A 16,109-nucleotide genomic window follows, 5' to 3' on the forward strand; every position below is an offset into this window, starting at 1 on the left:
GGTGGCCGGATGCCTTTCCTGGCGCCACCTTGTACCCACCCGGGACAGAATGCGTGTACCCTCGTCATTAGTCCGCCGGGCGGATTCGATCCGTGGCTGGCGCGCCAACCCCAGTCCAGGAAGCAGCGCGTTAGCGCTCTCGGCTACCTTGGCGGGTTAGTTCTACTGTATCAATATCTCCGTCAAATTTAACATCAAAATCAGTTGCTCACTTTCAAGGATAAGACATGGAGCGATAGCTCGTCGACCTTTGAAATCCTACACTACCGTAGTGAAGTACTAGCAAGGACTCAATTGTTGATTATGAGTGAGTTGTGTAGGGGGCAGCTTTGTGAACTGTTGATCAATGAACCACGTTAGCAGCGGTATCTGTCGTTTGTTTATGATGCTACTTGGACGAAAAGACATTTCAGAAATGACACTATGGCAACACGTGCGTTACAGTCGAGGCAGCGGTAACTCATAGGCAGAAGAAAGGAACAAGAAGGTTAGAATAATTTTTGGTGCCGGCACGCCCCTGGTTTTGGCAACTCATTGGGTAAATTTGCTGAGCGGATTACTGTCCATAGTACACGTATGATTCGCGCACGCTCGTGCTTCTTCCATATCATTTGTCATGTTCGGCATAGACGAACAGCGACCACAGTTTTTAACAATGAAGTTTGTTACAGTCAAAACTCTTCTAAAATTTTTTCTGGCTAAAGTGTTTGCTTGTCTTCAGTAGCCACGTGGACTGAGTTTTGTCCTAAGGCTGCGTCTGAAACAGTAGCCAGAGAACTATTTACGCGAGCTTTGTTGCCTGACACACTGATCACGATTGTAGTTTTGTCTCGAAACCAGCGAGAGGTAGCAGCACTATCGCTCTCCCCCCCCTCCCCCCCCCCCCCCCCCCTCCCCCGCCATCCACACCACCATCACCCATCCCCGCGCCACAACCCATTTCCCACTATGAAACAGAGTCGCATCCTACACTGTTACACAGGCACAATGAGTTCAGTACCAGTTTGAAGAAAGCTAGAAAGCGTAATAGGTATTGGCTAGTAGCGTGTGTTCCTATATCAACATTTACCTGAGTATTCTGCAATTCACACTTAAGCACTTGACAGAGATTTCATAGAACCACTTTCCGACTTTTTCTCAAATAGAACGTGGGAAAAATGTTTACTTGAGCGCTCTGATTTTGTCTTGTTATATTATGATAGTCACCTTTCTATATGTAACGGTGCGATCAACAACATATTTACGAGGAGGAATGAACAGCATTACCTGGCTAGCAAAATAAATGCTGATGGCCGAAATAAATGGTTCAATTGGCTCTGAGCACAATGGGACTTAACTTCTGAGGTGATCAGTCACCTAGAACTTAGAACTACTTAAACCTAACTAACCTAAGGACATCACACACATCCATGCCCGAGGCAGGATTCGAACCTGCGGTCGTAGCGGTCGCGCGGTTCCAGACTGTAGCGCCTAGAACCGCTCGGCCACCCCGGCTGGCGATAGCCGAAATAGAGAAGATGTAAAATGCTTATTGACAATAGCATAATAAGAATTTCTGAAAAAGAGGAACATGCTAACATGTAACATAAACTGAAATGTTGGGAGTTCTTTTCTGAAGGCATCTGTCTAGAGCGCAGCCTTGCGCAGAAGTGAAACGTGGAGTATAGGCGACTCAGACAAGACAGAAGTTTCTGAAATGTGGTTCTATAAAAGAATGCTGAAGATTAGACAGGCAGATCGACTAACAAATAACGAGGTACTGAATCGAATTTGTGGAAAGGGGGGGGGGGAATTATGCATAACTTGGCAAAAATGAGGTAGGAATTGTCAGTTTGGTAATGAACGGAAGCTGGAGGGGGGGGGGGGGGGGGGGAGCCGGTAAATATTGTAGGAGAGCGAGCTTCTATTACATTAAGCACGTACAAGTGAATGCTGGCTGGTTGCCGCGGCTATGTAGAGATGAAGAAGTTCGCACACGACGGTCTAAAATGGACCGCTGCATCAAACCAATCTTCTGACAACAACATCGGAGGGAAGAGTTGATGATTTAAATTTCGTGAAAAGTTCTCGCTACAACAAAAAACGCCTTTGTTTTAATGTTTGCAGCTTCAACTCGCTTATCATATCTTGACATTCTCTCCCTTGTTTCGCTATAATACAAAACGAGCTGCCCTTCTTTGAACTTTTTCAGTGTCTTCCGTCAATACGATCAAGTAAGGATGCCACACCACGGGCCAGAAAAGGACGGAAAAGCTCATGTAGGCCGTCTCTTCAACAGACGTATTGCATCTTTTAATTGTTCTGCCGATGAAACGCAGTCTTTGCTTCGCCTTCCCCTCAATATTTTGTACGTGATACTTTCTACTTTAATTGGTCGTAATTCTATAACTTAATTTGGTGCCATCACACAGAAAAAATTTTGGGGACGATGAACCAGACTAGAGCAACTTGGCGTGAAATCTCAAGACTTATTCCACTGTTCTTCGCGAAACTGACACGAGTTATCGTCCAACCTGCTCAGATCCTGAGGAATCGTTTGATCTCGAATTAATAAGAGCTACTGAAGCAAAGAATATAGTAACGTTTAGCGTATATATTGTATTAAAGAGTCGTTTTACGTACATATTGCCGGTATAAGAATTGGTGGGATCTCCCAGTGGCGTGAAACATGTCAATAGATTCATAAATGAAATACAAAACGCATTTTTTCCGTGAAAATATGGCTATGTGGCGATTACGTGACTGGCATTAATCCACCTAATTTCCTGGAGAGCCAATATTTTTATACTGTAGTAATACAGTACACCAGCTTAATATCGACTTTAAACAAGCCTATTGGAAAAGGCTGACATACCTAAGAAGCTCATTAAACTTTCTATGATGACCCTCCGCGAAACGATGTTTCGTTCCTCAATAGTCGTTTCCCTCCCCTTGCAGCCCATTCTGCTGATCCACGGTACCCACGTCCGACGTGCTGTTGCTTCACGGCCACCACACGACTACACGAGTGTGGCATGCACTCCGGGGCTGCGTCAGCCGTTTGTTTGGTTGAAAGTAGTCCGCTGTATGAATACATTTTGCCCTGTCGTACACCGTGCGGAGTGTAACATTTTTTTTTTTTTTCCCAGAATAGATTCATGGCATACGGGAAGCTTCATTACCAAGAACATGGTTGTCCGACGCTACATCATCGTACTTATTCGTATCGGCGCTGTGGGTGATTTACTATCCCAACACACCATCGTAGTTCGTCACAACCTACTGTATGAATACTTATTTCCATAACTGTGTTAGTGAGACAGCCTTAAGGCAGTGGAGTGGTGGACTCGGCCGCTACGCATTCGCACGGCCAGAGCGTCGACCTCTGCAGACGCACACGGCGCTGGTAGTCTACGCGGCGCTCAGCGGGGCGTGTCGGAACACGGCCGGCTGATCGCCGCTTCCTCCCCTTTCACCCGCTTTCCAGTCCCGTGTCGCTGCACCGCCTTTATGCACCGAGCCGCGTTCCAAACGCATTCCACGTTTCTTTCTGCTATCTTCGCCATGTAACTCATGCATCTTAGCCTCACTCACGCAAAGAAGTGAGCGGCAGCCCCGAACACTGAATATAGTCGTCCCCCTCCTTTAGCGGATTAAAGCTTCTTGTCAAGTACAGGGCTATTACAAATGATTAAAGCGATTTCATAAATTTACTGTAGCTCCATTCATTGACACATGGTCACGACACACTACAGATACGTAGAAAAACTCAAAGTTTTGTTCGGCTGAAGGCGCACTTCAGGTTTCTGTCGCCAGAGCGCTCGAGAGCGCAGTGAGACAAAATGGCGACAGGAGCCGACAAAGCGTATGTCGTGCTTGAAATGCACTCACAGTCAGTCATAACAGTGCAACGACACTTCAGGACGATGTTCAACAAAGATCCACCAACTGCTAACTCCATTCGGCGATGGTATGCGCAGTTTAAAGCTTCTGAATGCCTCTGTAAGGGGAAATCAACGGGTCGGCCTGCAGTGAGCGAAGAAACGGTTGAACGCGTGCGGGCAAGTTTCACGCGTAGCCCGCGGAAGTCGACAAATAAAGCAAGCAGGGAGCTAAACGTACCACAGCCGACGGTTTGGAAAATCTTACGGAAAAGGCTAAAGCAGAAGCCTTACCGTTTACAATTGCTACAAGCCCTGACACCCGATGACAAAGTCAAACGCTTTGAATTGGTTGGTTGGTTGGTTGGTTTGGGGAAGGAGACCAGACAGCGAGGTCATCGGTCTCATCGGATTAGGGAAGGACGGGGAAGGATGTCGGCCGTGCCCTTTGAAAGGAACCATCCCGGCATTTGCCTGGAGCGATTTAGGGAAATCACGGAAAACCTAAATCAGGATGGCCGGACGCGGGATTGAACCGTCGTCCTCCCGAATGCGAGTCCAGTGTCTAACCACTGCGCCACCTCGCTCGGTCGCTTTGAATTTTCGGTGCGGTTGCAACAGCTCATGGAAGAGGATGCGTTCAGTGCGAAACTTGTTTTCAGTGATGAAGCAACATTTTTTCTTAATGGTGAAGTGAACAGACACAATGTGCGAATCTGGGCGGTAGAGAATCCTCACGCATTCGTGCAGCAAATTTGCAATTCACCAAAAGTTAACGTGTTTTGTGCAATCTCACGGTTTAAAGTTTACGGCCCCTTTTTCTTCTGCGAAAAAAAAGTTACAGGACACGTGTATCTGGAAATGCTGGAAAATTGGCTCATGCCACAACTGGAGACCGACAGCGTCGACTTCATCTTTCAACAGGATGGTGCTCCACCGCACTTCCATCATGATGTTCGGCATTTCTTAAACAGGAGATTGGAAAACCGATGGATCGGTCGTGGTGGAGATCATGATCAGCAATTCATGTCACGGCCTCCACGCTCTCCCGACTTAACCCTATGCGATTTCTTTCTGTGGGGTTATGTGAAAGATTCAGTGTTTAAACCTCCACTGCCAAGAAACGTGCCAGAACTGCAAGCTCGCATCAACGATGCTTTCGAACTCATTGATGGGGACATGCTGCGCCGAGTGTTGGAGGAACTTGATTATCGGCTTGATGTCTGCCGAATCACTAAAGGGGCACATATCGAACATTTGTGAATGCCTAAAAAAACTTTTTGAGTTTTTGTATGTGTGTGCAAAGCATTGTGAAAATATCTCAAATAATACAGTTATTGTAGAGCTGTGAAATCGCTTCAATCATTTGTAATAACCCTGTATATCGCCAGATCTGCTTGGGGCAACAAAATCAGATATGCAGCCAGTCTGGCTGCAAAAATTTCCGGCCGACCCCAGGCAGTGCATTCCAGAGGTGTTTTCCCCGAAATGGCCGGTGCTGAAAGGGCAGGCGATTTCTCACACCCGCAACCCCTCAACAGGAGGGAGATTTTCAAACGGCGGCGTAACCGTGCGATCGGACCAAGGTACGAAATCGCGAATCCTAAAACTACAAAAGTGGCACAGCCATCGATCCAGTTTATTAAAAAAAGGAAAGGTAAGCACTCCTGTTAAAGGGAGACGTATGTCTGAAGTAATAAAACATTATTGTTGTGCAACAAAGGGAAGAGACTTGTGGTAGGGGATCTGGTGACCGCCTCTAGGCTCATTTCGAAATCGAGCATCTGAGTGCAGTGCGGATGCCAGCCGGCCTGCTACAAACTGTGGAACACGAGTTTACTCTTTGTTGCATTCTCGTAGACGACGGAGGTGCCCCACAGACTGCACAATACTGGCTGAGTAATATTTCATTCTAAGAGTGGTAGCACACATGGACGAGGAACTACGCTTATGTAGATATTAAGTTATAGGAATGATATGTAAATGCGAATGTCTTAGGATAGTTGTAACAGGAAACTTAGAACTATTTAAACCTAACTAACCTAAGGACATCACACACGTCCATGCCTGAGGCAGGATTCGAACCCGCGACCGTAGCGGTCGCGCGGTTCCAGACTGAAGCGCCTAGAACCGCTCGGCCAACTGGCCGGCTCTGCTGAATGGAACGGACGGTCTAATGAGTACAGAATATGGATTGAGAGTAAATCGAAGAAAGGCGAAAGTAAATGAGAAGTAGCAGAAATGAGAACAGCGAGAAACTTAACATCAGGATTGATGGTCACGAAGTAGATGAAGTTAAGGAATTCTGCTACCTAGGCAGCAAAATAACCAATGACAGGCGGAACAAGGAGGAAATCAAAAGCAGACTAGCACTGGCAAAAAGGGCATTCCTGGTCAAGAGAAGTCTACAGTCAAACATAGGTCTTAATTTGAGGAAGAAATTTCTGAGAATATACGTTTGGAGCTCAGCATTGTTTGGTAGTGAAACATGGACTGTGGGAAAACCGGAACAGAAGAGAATCGAAGCATTTGAGGTGTGGTGCTACAGACGGGTGTTGAAAATTAGGTGGACTGATAAGGTAAGGAATTAGGAGGTTCTGCGCAGAATCGGACACGAAGGCAATATGTGGGAAACACTGACAAGGGGAAGGTATAGGATGATAGGACATCTGTTGAGACATCAGGGAATGACTTCCGTGGTACTAGAGGGAGTTGTAGAGGGCAAAAACTGTAGAGGAAGGCAGAGATTGGAATACATCCAGCAAATAACTGAGGACAAAGGTTACAAGTGCTACTCTGAGATGTTGGCACAGGAGAGAAATTCGTGGTGGGTCGCATCAAACCATTCAGAAGACTGATGATTCAAAGAAGAACGAACTGACCGCTCTTGAAAGGAACATTGCCAAAGTGACTGGCTGCTGTATGTATGGTGCACTGGTTATCATTACCCTGCTTGATTTCTGATCATATGTAAGTCCTCGCTCTTCTTGTTGCGACATGCGACGTGTTTGGGAACATTAGCGCCTAAAAGATTTAGATGTTTGCATGAACCAAGAAAATTTTGATTCCATTTGCTGAAAGTTTACAGGAAATGCTTATTAACTGTTATGCACGCCTCTGGTGGATCACTAACAATTTAATTTCCCTCTGTGGAGTGTAATATGCTTCCTTCACTTTCTCCTCAGATACTTTTTTCACAACAGACAAATTGATTCTAAGAGACGTGAAATTCTGAAACTAGGCTGGTCTATAATATTCGTGAGACCAAATCTACTCTTTGTCTGCATTTCTTCACCAATCACGTGTAGAGCACAGCAGAATTTTCTCGCGTCTTCTATTATGCAGGGTTATTCTGTGATGATGTTACAAACTTCCAGGGGTGATGGAGAAAGTTATAAGCGAAAATCGTTCTGATACCTCGGACAGAGGCATACATGTACTGCTACTGTTGCTAAGATTATAATGTAGGCGACTTTCAGAGGTGGTAGCATGGACCAAAACAAGAAAAAAAATGTATGGTAAACATGGGCTCTAAAATGCATAACTTAAGAGCTAGCACTTGGTCATCTTCGATACTGTAAAATACGTCTCTTCGAATGAACAAATGCCCATAGCTCTTAAAGTATGTATTTCAGAACCCACGTTTACTGTACATTTTATCCTTGTTTCGGTCCATACTTCCACCTCTGAAAGCTGCCTACCCTACAATCTTTGCAACAACAATACCGGTTGATGTACTCCACTGTCAGAGTTGTCAGAACGACTTTTGCTTATAACTTCCGTCTCGGTCTCTTCCGGACCAGGGTTCCTTACCTCAGATTGATATATTTACACCTTTCCATCATCCTCGAAAGTTTGTAACATCATCACGGAATCACCCTGCACATTACGCCGCTTCACTGTTTAGGTCATTGTATTTCCCGTTCTCTTTACTCTTCATTGGCCTTTTCCTTTTTCGTCGCCAGTGTAGTGCTGTGTCAATTGTTCATTGCATTTAACAGTTCTCCCGTCCATTCCTCGTGCAAGCGAAATGCAGAAGTGCGAATGTTAGCACAAACGTATGCTAACCTCTCAGTGCGGTCCTGTACTCAGTTGAGTTGCCGTTGGCATGTAGATACTGCTAAAAGCAAATGTTGGAGTACTACTGTACCCATTTCCTGCCAGTTAAAGGAGGCGATTCTCTGCAAGATAAGGGCTCTATATGGGCCATTATCTGAAAAGTCAAGTGTACTGATGACGTCATCCGCGCCAGCTCGAGGCCGCGCACCAGCTGCAGGGACCAGCCGTTCAAATGCAGATACCATTCTTATACTTCTATAAGCACACACATGCCGCAACGGCGCCGTGGCTTAGTTGGTTAAAGCGCCTGTCTAGTAAACAGGAGATCGAGGGTTCGAATCCCTCCGGTGCCTTCCAGTTTTTTTCTCCATCCAAGTCACTTGAAAATCTTCCTCCTTCTGAAAAAGCGTTCTTCTGTACCATCACGGTGTCTGTGTATTCTGATCTCCTTCATTCCTCCCCCCCCCCCCCCCCGCAACCCCCCACCCTTATAACAATTCTTCAACTGTCTGTACTTGTGTCGTTTTCACAAGTTTCTGTTAGGTCGCTTTCATGTCTGTCAAATTTTGTAATTCATTTTAAACTAATATCCCGATGAGATAGGGACTTGAAACTTTCAACATAGCTCAGAACTGGATGACAATGTAATATTATTTCGCTTTCTTGTCCGGTGTGTGGCGGAGGGTACCTTGTGTAACACTGCTATTTCTCCCTTCTCCTGTTCCAGTCGCGCATGTTCGCGGTAAGAACGCTGCGATAAGCCTCAATGTGAATTCTATTCTTTCTAATTTTTACCTTCACGGTCATTTCGCAAAATGTACGAAGGAGGAAGTAATAGCAGTTGATTCAGGGGAAGAGAAACTGAAATAAACCTGAAATTTACCACTTGTCTGTTGTAATCTCATCAAAATGTTCGGAAACAATTGAAAAATTTCACACACACAAATCTAAAAAGAAAAAAATAATTATTAAGATAAAAACTTAAATGTAATAATTTTTAAACCGATTAAACATATAGAATAATTTTCTATTTTCTTTTTTACTTTTTTTCATTTTTATAGTTATTAGTCTTCTGACTAGTTTGAGGTGAACGCCACGAATTCCTTTTCCTCCTTTTCCTCTCAGAGTAGCAATTGCAACATGCGTCCTCAATTATTTGCTGGCTATATTCCAATCTCTCTCTTCCTCTGTAGTTTTTACCTTCTACAGCTCCCTCTAGTACCATGGAAGTTATCCCCTGATGCCTTAGTAGATGTCCTATCATCCTGTCCCTTCTTCTTGTCAGTGTTTTCCTTTCCTCGCCGATTCTGCGGCGGGCCTCCTCATTTCTTACCTTATCACACGACCTAATTTTCAACATGATTCTGTAGCACCAAAGCTCAAATGCTTCGATTCTCTTCCCACAATCCACGTTTCACTGCCACATGCGCCAAACGTACATTCCCAGAGTTTTCTTCCTCAGATTAAGACCTATATTCGCTACTAGTAGACTTCTCTTGGCCAGAAATACTCTTTTTGCCAGAGCTAGTGTGCTTTTTATGTTCTTCTTGCTCCGTCAGTCATGGGTTATTTTGCTGCCTAGGTAGCAAAATCCTTAACTTCATTTGCTTCGTGATCCTCATGTTAAGTTTCTCGCTGTTCTTATTTCTCCTACCTCTCATTACTTCGTATTTCTTCTATTTACTTCCAATCCATATTCTGTACTCATTAGACTGCTCATTCCATTCAACACATCTTGCAATTCTTTTGCACTTTCATTCAGGATGGTAATGTCATCAGCGAATCTTATCATTGATGTCATTTCATCGTGAATTTTAATCCCGATCTTGAACCTTTCTTTTATTGCTCTCGTTGCTTCTTCGATGTATATATTAAACAGTAGGGGCGAAAGAAAAATGGTTCAAATGGCTCTGAGCACTATGGGACTTAACTTCTGTGGTCATCAGTCCCCTAGAACTTAGAACTACTTAAACCTAACTAACCTAAAGACATCACACACATCCATGCCCGAGGCAGGATTCGAACCTGCGACCGTAGCAGTCCCGTGGTTCCGGACTGCGCGCCTAGAACCACTAGACCACCGCGGCCGGCTAGGGGCGAAAGACTACATCCCTGTCTTACACCCTTCTTAATCTGAGCAATTCGTTCTTGGTTTTCCAGTCTTACTGTTCCCCCTTCGATCTTGCACATATTGTATATTCTCCGTCTTTACTTATAGCTTACCCCTATTTTTCTCAAAATTTCGGAGATCTTGAACCATTTTACATTGTCGAACGCTTTTTCCAGGTCAAAAAATCCTATGAACGTGTCTCGATTTTTCTTCACCTGTTTCCGTTATCAACCGCAAAGTCAGGACTGCCTCTCTGGTGCCTTTACCTTTCATAAAGCCAAACTGATCGTCATATAATACACCCTCATTTTTCATTCCATTCATATGTATATTATTCTTGTCAGCATCTTGGATGCATGAGATGTTAAGCCGATCGTGCGATAGTTCTAGCAATTGTCGGCTCTTGCTGTCTTCGGAATTTTGTGGGTGATGTTTTTCCGAAAGTCTGATGGTGTACCGCCGGTTTCATATGTTCTACACGCCAAAGTAAGTAGTCGTTTTGTTGACACTTTCCCCAATGATTTTAGACATTCCGATGGAATGTTAGCTATCCCTTTTGATCTTTCTGATTTAAGTTTTCCAAAGCTCTTTCAAATTCTGTTTCTAATACTGGATCCCCTATCTCTTCCCTGTCGATTCCTGTTTCTTCTTCTATCACCTCATCAAACAAATCTTCCGCCTCGTAGAGGTCTTCAGTGTACTCTTTCCACTTACCTACTCTCTCCTCTGCATTTAACAGTGGAATTCCCACTGAACTCTTAATGTTACCGCCTTTGCTTTTAATTTCACCGAAGCTTGCTTTGACATTTCTATATGCTGAATCCGTTCTTTCGAGAATCATTTCTTTTTCGATTTCTTCACATTTTTCATGCAGCCATTTCACCCTAACTTTCCTGCACTTCCTGTTTACTTTGTTCCTAAGCGCCTTGTATTTCTGTATTCTTGAATTTCCCAGAACATTTTTGTATTTCGTTCTTTCGCCGATCAGCTGCAGTTTTTCATGTGTTATCCATGTTTCTTCGCTGTTGTCTTCCTTGTACCTACGGTTTTCTTTCCAACTTCTGTGATTGCCATCTTTAGAGATGTCCATTTCTCTTCAACGGCTCTGCCTACTGAGCCCTTCATTATCGCAGTCTCTATAGCCTCAGAGAACTTCAATCGTATCTCTTCATTTATTAGTGCTTCCGTATCCCACTCATTTGCGCACTGATTCTTATTGACTAGTGTCTCAAACTGCAGCCTACTCATCACCATTACTAAACTGTGATCCGAGTCTGTATCTGTTCCTGGGTACGCCTTACAATCAAATATCTCATTTCGGAAGCTCTGCATCACCTTGAAGTAATCTAACTAAAATCTTCCCGTATCTCCCGGTCTTTTCCAAGTATACCCTCTTCTCTTGTGATTCTCGAAGAGGGTATTATTACCTTTTTCTATACTCTCTTCCTTGCGACCACATTCCAATCCCCCATTACTATTAGGTTTTCGTATCCCTTTAAGCACTGAATTACCCGTTCAATATCTTCATATAATTTCTCTGTTCTGTTCATCTTCTGCTTGCGACGTTGTCATGTACACCTGAACTACTGTTGTCGGTGTTGGTTTGCTGTCGATTCTGATGAGAATAACCCTATCACTGAATTCTTCGCAGTAACGCAGTCTCTGTCCTACCTTCGTATCCATAACGAATCCTACTCCCATTATATCATTTTCTGCCGCTGCTGATATTACCCTATGCTCGTTGTGACCAGAAATCCTTATATTCCTTCCATTTCACTTCAATATATCTACATTCAGCCTTAGCATACCCTTTTCAGATTTTCTAGCTTCCTTACCACGTTCAAACTTCTGACAGTCCACGCCGCGACTTGTAGGACGTTATAGTTTCGTTGGTTATTCAGTCTTTTTCTCACGGTCACCTCCGTCTTGGCAGTCCCCTCCCGGAGATCCCATACAGGTTCCTAACCCCATACATAGTCCTCAAACTGTGTGTCCGTGCATTTTTAACAGCTATAACAGTACTTCTAAATTTAAAGCGAAAGATGTGGGACGCATGCAATAGAAAATAGTAGCTTTCTTTTGAGAAAAATAACACAACAGTTCATATCATTTGCAGCGCAATAAATTTGTTAGTGACATAGGTTAATTATTCATGCATTAATTATATACTGCATGCACCCCATGCCTTTCGCTTTAAATTTTACAAGTAATGTGAACCGTGGCGAAATGTCACGGTTGTTTCTCCGCGTTTCCTCCTTGTCTGTAGCGCGTTCCTTTTGGAATTCCCGCTTCGCGCTCTGCTGTTTCCTTCCCCTAGCCAGAGGGCGCTGTGACGTTGCTGCGGCTAGAGAGCCTGTATACAGGGAGAGTGGCCATAGGTGAAGTTGCCCGTGATTGGTTGATTAGCTTTGGCGCCAGTTTTCTGCCAAACGTCTCTCGCGCTTCCTACGTTCGCCGTGATTTTGAGTTGAATTGAAGTTCAGAGGACTTTTGGAAACGATTAAAAGGTGTTTGAATTATTGAGAGACTTGTTATGCGTTGTACATGCATGTTCGTTTTAGTTGTATATCGTTTTTAGTACGTAATTAGCGTTTGCGATCTTAAATACGAGTTGAAATAATGAAGCGTTTGGTGATGAAGTCGGTAGGCCTACATGTTTGAAGTAAACACGTTAGTAATTGTACAGTATTGTTTTTGACATCTGTAATTCGCTCTGCAGACGTTCGTAAACGATGCCAGGTTGTGCTGCATTTGGTTGTTCCAATAGAGGCGAAGGTGGATTTCGCATGTTAGCATTTCCCCGCAATGAAGAAAGACGAAAGCAATGGGCAGTCGCAGTCAACAGGGCTGACATAAATCAAACAGGAGTCTTGTGGAAACCAACCAAGTACTCTTATCTATGCGAAGTAAGTCAGTATTATTGGCTGACTGTTGACGCAGGCAAGTTTTAAGCACGTTTTCCGCAGTTGTCGTCGTTGCTGAAACATTATTCGTAGTAAATAACTGTAGGTACTCTTGAAGACAGTTTTTAATAGGCCTACTTACTGTGGGGTAGAAGGGATACGGTAGTTTTCTTGTTATATTTGGTCTTTATTACAGTAGCCTACATTTAACATTACCTGAGTTTTGTAATCTTTTTCGTTTGTTATCTAAAGTTGTAAGCAGTTGTTTACTTGTGACATGCAAAAAGTTTGAAGACGTGACAAGAAGTACCAGTACGTCTCATACTTTTTGCATGTCACAAGTAAACAACTGCTTACGACTTTCATTCATCTGACGTAATACAGGTACGTTAAATCTTTGGCGTTATGCACTTCCGATACAAAACAAATGCTATTCACTATATTTTTTTATTTACGTTACATTCAGTGCAATATGTCTAGTAAACGAACTTTAAAGGAGATAAATGCAAGTAACGAATAATTTTTACAGCCACTGTATCAAATTTTCCTGTGCTGTACGTAGTAGGCTACTATGAGTATATTATAGCTATAAAGAAAGGCATGTAACGAATGATTTCGCCATATTGTCTTGTGCTTTTGATTCGGTGAGTGTGTACTCCACTACTGGCCATTCAAAAGTCCCGGCCGCAGTTTGGCAGAAAAATGGCTGCCGTATCGTCCGGTTGGCCACTCTCTCCCTATACAGGCTCTCTAGCTGCGGCCGGCTGCCTCCCGTGTTTGCAAGAGTGCGTCGGCCTGGAGGAGGAACTCTTAACTGCGGACGTCCGGGAGCCTACAGGAGCCCACGCCGTTTTGTTGATGTTTGGCGTGACTCGTGTCAGGTGTGATGCATTGTTAAGGCCGTGATAGGAGCCAATGTTACTGCCTTGGTCGCAGGTGGATCAAAGGGGATGAGGCCTGGTTGCTGATTGACACTCCTGTCCTACGGATGTCGTCGGACTTATAGTAAGATGTTTTGACCATTATTTTGCGTTATTTGCAAGCAACTGGGCATTCCGTCGTCTACAGTAATTCGGCGAAGATTATGTGTTTCGTCGGTGTGTAAATGATTGAAAAAGGAGCAGCTTATTTAATGTTCACCTTATGCTCGTGTTCTGCGTGTGCTGTTTGCGAGTGTAAACTTGACTCTCACCTTCGTCTGTTGATTTTGAGCGCATCGTCAAATACTGGATCCAAGTAGTGACTTTCAATTAATTAGCTCGATTCTTCCTTTTCCTCGTCAGGACGCGTGTTAAATGGCAAAGTAGAATTGTAGAGCCGGCCGATGTGGCCGAGCGGTTCTAGGCGCTACAGTCTGAAGCAGCACGACCGCTACGGACGCAGGTTCTAATCCTGCCTCGGGCATGGATTTGTGTGATGTTCAAATGGTTCAAATGGCTCTTAGCGATATGGGACTTAACATCTAAGGTTATCAGTCCCCTAGAACTTAGAACTACTTAAAGCTAACTAACCTAAGGACATCACACACATCCATGCCCGAGGCAGGATTCGAACCTGCGACCGCAGCGGTCGCGCGGTTCCAGACTGAAGCGCCTAGAATCGCTCGGCCACACCGGTCCCATAGTGCTCAGAGCCATTTGAACCATTTTTTAGAATTGTAGACCTTAACTTCCTACGTCATTTGCGAGGCTTCTATAACAGAGCCTAACTTTTTAACTAATTAAGGCTTGTGGTAAACAAAGGTATTTAAGTATGTTGTTTTAAAATATTATCTGAAATGTGTCTATGATTTATGTTGCGCTAGTTGATTCTGGCGTATGAATGGATGTGTTGGCACGACTGCCGTGTAAGGGAATCCTGCTAGTTTTGATTACCTTCTGACCACGGTCCTTGTTCGACGCTTGTCTTTAAATACGCCGCTAACCTGGTTAGCGTATGTTTTGGCTATTTTAAATTAATCACCGGTCAGTAGCCCAACACAGTTTGTCGGCCGTCAGAAACCGTGTATGTGTTACTTATTCCTTTATTCTAGTCAATCTACAAGCATGCTATTCTTAATTTGTTGCTTCAGGTAGCCATTCCAATTTGTTTTTCCACAAGTTTTTAATTGTACTTATGCGCGTATATATTATATATATATATATATATATATATATATATATATATATATTATACGCGCATTTATAGGTGGAATGTAAATTTTTTTATTACTATTGAGCTGTACTTAACGTCATATTGTGAAGAAAGGAACTTATTGGAGGTTAACTGTCGCCGTAAGGTGTTGTGGACGGTGCACTTTCCTGTTATTCATTTTAATGTGCTAGACAATGTGTAAACTTGCTAATTATTTTCTCTTTACATGGAGTGTGCCTACCTTGATGTTATAAATGACTGTTTCATAACCAGTTCTTAAACGCGCCTACGCGCATATTTATATTAATGGGAGAACTTAAAGTGTGTTCCCCTGTTGAACTTTAGTTAAAGTGCAGAAAACTGAATCAAGTGTTTGTTATTATTCTAGTGCTATTATCTGTCAAGTGTAACCCGCGACATTTTTTTGGTCTGTTATTAAGTGTTACAATAAACGCAAATTGCAGTGAAGCGATGTGCTATTTCAGTTGCTCCCGTGATTTCCTATCTCCGCATTGGTTAATTTAAACTTACAATAATTAATTGTTTAAATATTGGAGGGAGGTCGTGTGTCCCATAATGAAATAGCCATTAAAACATCCACAAACACAAATTTTAGGAGACACAAATTTTAGGAGAGGACAAAGTAACATATCTCGCCTACATTCAAACCGGAACCTTTTTAGTAGTTGCAGGGGCAACAGGCGCGCCGATGTGCTGATGTAGCCTTGTAACGTTTGACCAACATTGCGCCGGCCGGAATAGCTGAGCGGTTCTAGGCGCTACAGTCTGGAACCGCGCGACCGCTACGGTCGCAGGTTCGAATACTGCCTCGGGTATGGATGTATGTGATGTTCTTAGGTTAGTTAGGTTTAAGTAGTTCTAAGTTCTAGGGGACTGATGACCTCAGACGTTAAGTCCCATAGTGCTCAGAGCCATTTGAACCATTTGAGCCAACATTGCCTTGTAGTGTTGGTACTGCGAACAGCAGAAAGCAACGGGAAACTACAGCCGTTATATCTCCCGACGACATGTGGCACTACCGTA

General features: G+C 43.7%; 1 protein-coding gene and 1 non-coding gene across 2 annotated transcripts in view; one reads left to right on the top strand and one right to left on the bottom strand.

Annotated features, from left to right (window-relative positions):
- LOC126458395 (acyl-CoA Delta-9 desaturase-like) overlaps positions 1-16,109 on the bottom strand; it is a 284,765-nt gene that overhangs the window by 67,407 nt on the left and 201,249 nt on the right. The gene's annotated exons all lie outside the window — the stretch shown is intronic.
- Trnat-agu (transfer RNA threonine (anticodon AGU)) lies at positions 8,199-8,272 on the top strand. The gene has a single exon. It is a non-coding gene; the product is annotated as a tRNA-Thr (tRNA).

This window comes from Schistocerca serialis, chromosome 2 (assembly GCF_023864345.2).
Source record: "Schistocerca serialis cubense isolate TAMUIC-IGC-003099 chromosome 2, iqSchSeri2.2, whole genome shotgun sequence".
Lineage (NCBI taxonomy): Eukaryota > Metazoa > Arthropoda > Insecta > Orthoptera > Acrididae > Schistocerca > Schistocerca serialis.